At 44.5% G+C, this 8,188-nt stretch overlaps 1 long non-coding RNA gene across 1 annotated transcript; it reads right to left on the minus strand.

Moving 5' to 3' along the window:
• Window positions 1-2,315: 2,315 nt before the first annotated feature.
• LOC135368873 (uncharacterized) lies at window positions 2,316-7,756 on the minus strand. The gene is made up of 7 exons (XR_010414887.1): window positions 6,366-7,756; window positions 5,146-5,244; window positions 4,853-5,035; window positions 4,557-4,686; window positions 4,414-4,461; window positions 2,819-3,029; window positions 2,316-2,696 (listed from the first exon to the last, which is right to left on the minus strand). It is a non-coding gene; the product is annotated as an uncharacterized LOC135368873 (long non-coding RNA).
• Between the last annotated feature and the right edge of the window lie 432 nt (window positions 7,757-8,188).

The raw sequence follows: 8,188 nt of genomic DNA on the forward strand, positions 1-8,188 counted from the left end.
GGAAGAGGATAGCCATTAAAGACCTCGGCGAACCGAAGTACATTCTTGGCATCCAAGTGGACCGCAAAAAGGAGACTAAGCAGCTGACGATAAGCCAAGGAAAATACGTAAAGGACATCTTAAAACGTTACCACATGGAAGGCTGCAAGCCCGTCAAGACCCCTATGGAAACAGGACGTGGGAGACACACAGACGAACCGGCACCGACGGAGCAGAGCCCCCCGACCATACCCTATCAAAATCTGATTGGGAATTTAATGTACCTCGTCCAAGGGACTCGCCCAGACATTGCTTTCGCGACTCATTTTTTGAGCCAGTACAATACAAACTTCACCATCACACACTGGAAGATGGCGAAAAGGGTGCTACGGTACCTACAGGGCACAAAGGACGCTGGTATTACGTATCGGGCATGTGGTGAACCTGTCGTCGGACATTGCGACGCAAGCTGGAATGAGACAGGAACGGGTCATTCGCGGAGTGGATACGTCTTTACGCTGTCGAAGGGAGCCGTAAGTTGGAGATCGACCAAGCAGCAAGTGGTCGCGCTCTCGACGTGCGAGGCTGAGTACATCGCCGCTACGGAGGCAATCAAGGAAGGCAAGTGGCTACAAATGCTACTTCATGAACTTGGGTTCAACAAATACGGCACTAAAGGAATGGAAATTAGGAGTGACAACCAGTCCGCGATATGCCTGATGGAAAATCCTGTCAAGCACCAGCGTTCAAAACATATTAACGTGAAATATCTCTTTGCAAGACGAGAAGTAGAGAACGGGAACTTCGTCATGACATACCTCCCAACAGACCGAATGACAGCAGACTACCTGACTAAGGCGGTTGGCGGCATGAAGAATCTGGTGTGTGCAACCGGATGCGGGTTACAACTTGGACAGTCTCAGTCGAACCTTGAGACCTACGGAGGTGACTAGTCTGGCTGGATGCAATAGACCTGATTACCAACGTGAAGGGAGGGGGGGGGGTGTTGGTAGCCACGTTGGCAACCCTATATATATTGTACATAACTTCGTTTTCTATGGGGGGAAATAAAACCGAGCTGCAGGTGCGGCAGCGCAATCCTTTTTTCGGCACCGCTAAGCGACGAAGTGGACGTGGTTGTTCTGCACTCTCGCGTGTTGGAATGCCAGGGCACCAGCTGCGGTAGACCGAAACATAGGTACAGGTCAACAGCTAAAACCAGTGCAGGTGCTCGTTTAAAGCCATGGGTGCAGCATAATTGCAACCATCTCTACTGGTTCAATTTTACGGTTGAGGGGAATTCAGAACTGCTAGTTGTCATGTGGAAAAGTAAGACTTAATCATATACTTACAGATTTGTAGCTCTAGCCAGGGTATCGGAGCGAACCGAAAACCAGAACCGGAAACCGAAAAAAAAACACGCTACTTTGGTGCGAACCGGAACGGAATCGATACCGTATCCGCGTTTTTCGCTCAGGAGGGAAACCGAAAAAAATATTTAACGGTTTTCGGTCCAAGAAAAAAACTTCATCGGTTTGGTCTACGAATCGGCGAATGAAACTGACGTCGTGTGTTCTGAAGTCATGTCATGGATACTTTACGAGGGTTACGGTTACGGTGGAATGTATGTCGGTATACTTTGACCCTTAGGCTCCCTTTGTAGCGTTTTATCGTTCACGCACATGCACTTAGAGGTACATGTGACCGGTTGTGACTCTGTACCAATGTGCCCTAGTGTTCGTTTTAATTTCATCCGCGCACACTTTCCTCAACTAAACAGCAACCCATGGGGGCTTCGTAATTCCTTCTCTATCGATAATGTCGCGCAACGCGTCCATTGTTTGAGAGCAGAGAAGTTGAATACATTTACGTATCCGCCAGGGCAACCGCGTGCCAACTGGCACCTCTTCTGTGGACACGACACAAAGAAAAGAAAACGGAGCCGTAGAGCGCATTTGTGAGTGAAGGTGTTACTTGACTTGCGTTGTACACGCGCGGTGGTGCTTGCTGTCAAGGAAGCAGCACCATACATTCGGATGGGACGCGATCGCACCAATCCAGCAAGAAAGTACTTTACGTATGACGTCACGACAAACAAGTCCGTCTGAATCACGCGCTTCAAGAAAGGAGAACGCCTATTTGAACAGATAGTCACCTACGGGAACGAGGAGCTACCAATTTTACTGATGCCTAATAATATTAAATACCATGTATGCGGACCCTGTTGAAAAAAACAGTATACTGGACAGACTGGAAACCAGTAACCAGTGTTATACCGGATTATTAACCCAGTCTGGACACTGGTCTTACTGGAAAATCCAGTATTACTGGCCTTACTGGACGGTCCAGTGTGGGCACTGGTCTTACTGGAATGTACAGTGTGGACACTGGTCTTACTGGAAAGTCCAGTGTGGTCACATGGGTGCAGGCCCATCGGCTTTTGCAAATCCTGCTCTGCACGCAGTGTCATATCCTGAGAGGCACATAAAGTCTGGCCCTAATCTGCATGCATCGTGGTGTAGACCGAGAAATACATAAGAACTCATTCACTATTCCCAGGTTTATTTTCTTTATTGTGTCACTTTTCCGTTTTTGTCTTGCTGGGCAACATCTCCAAGACCAAATCTCCAAAGATTCACCTGACTAGTTCTAGCTTTGCTTCTTTTAGAAGGTCAGTCTGGTGGCCCTCAATGTAGGCCCTCAATGTGGCATGCCATCTGAAACGAAAATGTGGGAGATGTTCAGTATATGCGATAATATTTCAAGCAGAATTGCAAATTGACTGTGGCTAGAATATGAACGTTCGTTGAATGATAGAATAACTGCAGCATGATCTTACTTATGTAATGGAGTCCAGCTTCTCTGGTGTTGCCTGTGACGAGCGCATGAATGCCTGCTCTCTGGTACGGTTGCCCTGAAATGCAACTAGTCGCCGTACCATCTTGTGTCCAGAAAGGCTGCATCAAATTGTTGACTAACTTGTTGTTGATTGTGCCCCGCTGTACGCACATGAAGTTCTCAGGAAGAAAACTGTCAACCCCAAGGTGAATCTGGAATTTGTACACATATTGAGTATCAACGAAAGAAAATATTGGACACACAATCCTTCGTTGCTTTTGAATACGTTGCATGAAGTGCCCATAGACTCAGAGGCTGATGTAGCACGAGCTATTGCAATGCATACAATTTGGCAATTGGAATACAGTACACCATGTACTTCAGCCAAGATACAAACAATGATTGCGTTTTGTTTGTATCCCATATTGTATTGTACATGTCTGTTGCCCGCCACGCAGACGTTTTGGCTGCGAATGCTGGAGTCCGGCCAAACAGAGTAAATGAAGGCTCCACAAGTGCACCTAGTCTTTTCGACCTTCAGAAACTGAATGTGGACCGAGAAATATTGACATGATATGTTGCAGTGATCTGTGCCCCTCTGTTGGTGAAGGCAGGAAGCAGGCACAGGCAGCTTACACGGGTACTCATGATATCGCAGGTTCAAAATTATTTTTTGGAATCCACAGTACAATGCGAAATGCAATCAGTAAGACTCATACATGCCAGTTAGTTAAGCAATTATAAATGGCACATGACAGAAAAATACATATGGCAAGTGATTTTGGCACACAGGAGCAGCTACAGCAAAACAATTACGGTTAACATGGTGACTTGGTATCGACAGACCATGGTACATCCCTCATGGAGAAGGCAGTCACATTTTGGGTACTTTTTCGCCTCTCTCTAACAAGGCTAGTTTGAACTTTTTGCATAAGGTGCATAATTATTAGTTTCAGGGTTTAACCAGATTCTTCCGCCAATTCAAGGTGACCTTTTTACGGTGAAACCCGATTTTTACCCGTCAAATTGCCCTCACTGAGATATCTGTAGGAATGCACACTAACCTGTTTGGCAGCAGTTACATAACAATTTGTACCGAACCAGTAGAGCTAGTTTTTGAGTAGCGGAGCCCAATTTCTCCCCGTATTGGAAGTTTTTCCACTCGATTTCGCATGAATTTAGAGCACATGTTTATTTACGAGATTTCTTCAAAACTTCTTCGAGATCTTGTCAACACTTCAGGCTAATATTTATACAATTCCTGGCGTAAAGTAACGGCCCTAATGTCTTGTATCTCTCACATGCGGACACCTCTGTCTTGCGAACTAAAGCGTTGGTCCCATGAGCATCGGTACTAGGGAGGTTTCACTACCTCTACAACATGATGAGCAAACAAGATTCATAAGACCTTACTGTCAACAACAGAACGCAATGCGTGTGATGGCATGTAGGGAGGCATGACAACCGGTGCAGGTTTTGAAATGGACCAGGGCACAATATAAGTGATAGAATGCATGGTGTGCACTTGTCCTTCCTTTGAATATCTGAAATTGGCTGATTGTGTTGTGTAGTAATATAAATAGATAAAATAAGTACCAAATAACTGTGTCGGCCGACAAGCCTCTTCCACCAAAGGTGCTCTCCCTACAAAGAAGAAACATGCTGTTTAAGAAATGATTATCTAACAACCATACATTACTAATAATCGAACAGTACTAAAGAACAAAAAGAGAACACACCGTATACATATACTTCTAAGTCTACTTTTTTTTGTAGTATTGTGTGGAAGTTTCCTCTTGCTCCACGTTTTCCGGTCAAACAGTTTGAGTGACATGCTCGTTCCCTGTGCGGCATCTTTCTGTTCAACCTCTGGAAGGCAAACATCCGAGTGTAAATAAGGGCACGAAAAATACAGAGACGAGGTGGCTGCCTTCGGCCTCATTACGTCCCTAATAATGACTTTTATCTAACAATATTTGCACTGCTGTAACCATAAGGGATACATGTTTTCGCAATGAATGTATATTGTATTCACCAATTTTGTCCAGCAATGATAGTGTCGTGCACCTGTTGTCCCCTTGAGCTTCGCTGCTTCATCAGGGTTGTAATCCATCCATCCATCCATCCATCCATCGAGCAGCCTCTGTGGTGCAAGATTTTCAGCAGATATGGTACATCCAGACTCTGAAGCGTCCCATGGTGTCCTTCTGATGTACTCCTAGACGTGTGTTTGACAATTTCATCACGTAATATGCAAATATTGTTCTTAATGGGAACTCATATTAACACTCATAATTAAAATGTTACAGACATTGAATAGTTGCTCACCTTATTTGCCGAAGTATGCTTTCACATATACCGTGAAGTGATGTGTTGCAAATGCTGCCTCGCTTTTTCTTTTGTGTGCTTGACATGAGGCACCAATTTCTGAAAGGAAATAGGGTCAGAGAGAGTTTCTCAAAAGTTGAGCTAGCTACTAGATCACTCTGTGCACTCATCAATTAAGAAAACATTAAAAAATGATTCTGGGTTGTTCGCAGTAATAGCATGATCTATATTTCAAAACGGAACAGTTTTATCTGTTGTCAGTGCAGCAACAATCAACAAACATCTGTTACCTGTCCAAGTGATGACTTAAATTTGTCAACATATGTAATTTCCAACATAAAAAGGTCATTCATTCATTCTGACCTTCTTCAGCACTTGCTAAATGGGCAAAATTATTTTAGTGATTGATGGCTCTCAGCAGCCAAAGGCAGCGCGATAAAAATTGTCGATAAACCAACACATACGGTGGAAAATAACTATTCTGAGACTGGAACAGACGGCAAAGACACACTCAACAAAGCCTCAATGCTTTAGAACATGGATAGTTCAAAACATAGCAGGACACTACCAGGCTCTTCTTTTTTGATTGCTTGCAACTGCCCACCCATGATACACATCCAGATCTGTTGATCCTACAATGCAACACCATTTGTGCACTGACGGTGAAACGACACAGCAACCGTAATCGACATAAATGCAATGAAACGGAAAGATTACTTGCGAATTCCTGTTCATACATACACAACGAGAAACACAATATTCTTTTGCACAAATATATATCGCATTTATGCAGACAAAGCGCTGGAGGAACTGAATCCTGCACTCACACTGCGAAGATACACCCACTGCCAGTGGCGTATCTAGAGCTACCTGCGCCCATGGCAACATGGTTAACATGATGTCATTGGGGATGCGTTTTCGTGTGGTCCGTACTAGGTTTCACACTACAACCTCTCTAATGGCAGGTGCTTTAGATAATTTATGACTGTGCCAGGTTGAGTGCCCGTCCTGGCACATTCACACCCGACCACATAATGGCGCCCCTGTTCACCTGGCGCCCATGGCACCTGTCCACACCTGCCACACCCTAGATACGCCACTGCCCACTGCATTGAAGATATATGTGGTAGAGCACGCAAAAACACAAAAGACGAGAATACAACGCCTTAGTGTTAGTTTAACGTGAATAAGTAACACGAAACGAATAAATAATACATTACCGGCATGGTCCTGGTCCGGGCTGGTCCGGCAAGTTGTGCGGCATGTAGTCACGGCACTGGCACAACAGCTTTTGCGTCGTCAGACGAATAGCAACAACAAACGTCACGCACGAGATGCAGTATATCTTGCCGATTAAACTCCACGATAACATAGACATGAGTTCAACACAAGAAACCACGAGGAAGCCAGCAGCCCGCTAAACGCTGCTTTGTGCTCTTTCTACATGGTTGCTGGACGCAGCGCTTTGAAACCGAAACAAGCGACGGTTTGGTGACTTTAATGACTTAAATTTTCCACAGTTTTTATGTTATTGTGCCGACAAATTCCGTATGAGGACGTGAATAACGAAAGATCACGAATGCCTTGAGTTTCGATAATCAAGCAAGTGTTTTTGTTTTTGTTTTGTTTCTTTTTTTGTTGTTTAATTGAGCGACGGTGGTGATGATGGTGAAAGAGCTCGCTGTTGTCGACTTCATAGAAGTGGACAACGTTACGACTGACGCCGTGGGGAATATGCATCCTGGGCCGCATTCTATGTGAACTGTGCCGACATAAAATCGGAGCGAAGAAATGAGCTGGCGTTGACGAATCCCAGATTCATCTGGGATTCGTTTATCGACGCTGACGTCTCGACGTCAAAGATTCAGAAATCCACATAGCTTCCATACCAGGGTGACTTACTGCGACTGATTGCAACTAGCGCATAATTGATTAACCATGTTATATCATGTTTGAAGTAGCGCATTACCGGTAATGCGTTGCAAAAATGCGGCAGCGCGTAATTCATTATGTTTTCGAGACCCAAGTGCGCATACAGCGTGTAATGTATAATGCCATTATATTCTTGACGGCTAATGTAACTCTGTTAACAACTTGAAGACAATGTAATGACTAATACCCAGTAACTGCATATGCATATACTGTACAAAAGTAGCGATTTAGCGTTATGCATATAAAGAAGTGACTAATTACTTTTTGAAGGTTATGAGTAAAACTAACACATCTCTGATCTCTATAGGACACTACTCCAGTGGGACTATGATCTGTAATCAGTGTACACTGGATTACACTATATCTAGCGCCAGTTTCACTTGTCCCAGTGAAACTCCAGTGCGGTAGACTAGTTTCCAGTGCACCCCGTTAAAATCCAGTACAGTCAGCAACCAGTGTATCCAGTGATACTCCAGTTTTGCCAGTTACCAGTGTACACTGGTTTCCAGTGTATCCAGTGAAAATCCAGTATATCCAGTGACCAGTATCAACTGGTTTCCAGTATTGCCAGTCCAATTTCCAGTCTTTTCCAGTTTGACCAGTGGCATTTCCAGTGTGACCAGTGGCATTTCCGGTCTGACCAGTAACATTTCCAGTTTAAATCTTACTGGTTTTTTCAACAGGGGGGGTTTACGTTTTGCAACATTTTTTTCTGGGAATGAATATGCACACAAGCGGAACCGGTTAAAACCGGTATGAACCGTTATTTTTTGCTCCGGAACAGAACCGGTTCCGGACCGTTTATGATAGGACCGGAACGAAAAACGTTTCGGCGCGACACCCTGGCTCTAACACTAATGTTATTTCATTAGGCTTGACACGCCACATCACAAATGTCCACACTGGTCACGAAGGTCCATGTCATCGCTGCCTACATGACACAGTTGGAGAAAGGCAGTGGCTTCAGCCTGGCAATTTGAATTACTAGAAGCACATTTTCCTTAGTGTGTTAGTGTACCATACTTCACATGTACAACACATAATGTATGTATAGTGTACATGGCAAGGACAACAAATGCTCTGACTGTACAGGTACACTCTAAACCCCGTG

Source organism: Ornithodoros turicata, chromosome 1, assembly GCF_037126465.1.
Source record: "Ornithodoros turicata isolate Travis chromosome 1, ASM3712646v1, whole genome shotgun sequence".
Classification (NCBI taxonomy): domain Eukaryota; kingdom Metazoa; phylum Arthropoda; class Arachnida; order Ixodida; family Argasidae; genus Ornithodoros; species Ornithodoros turicata.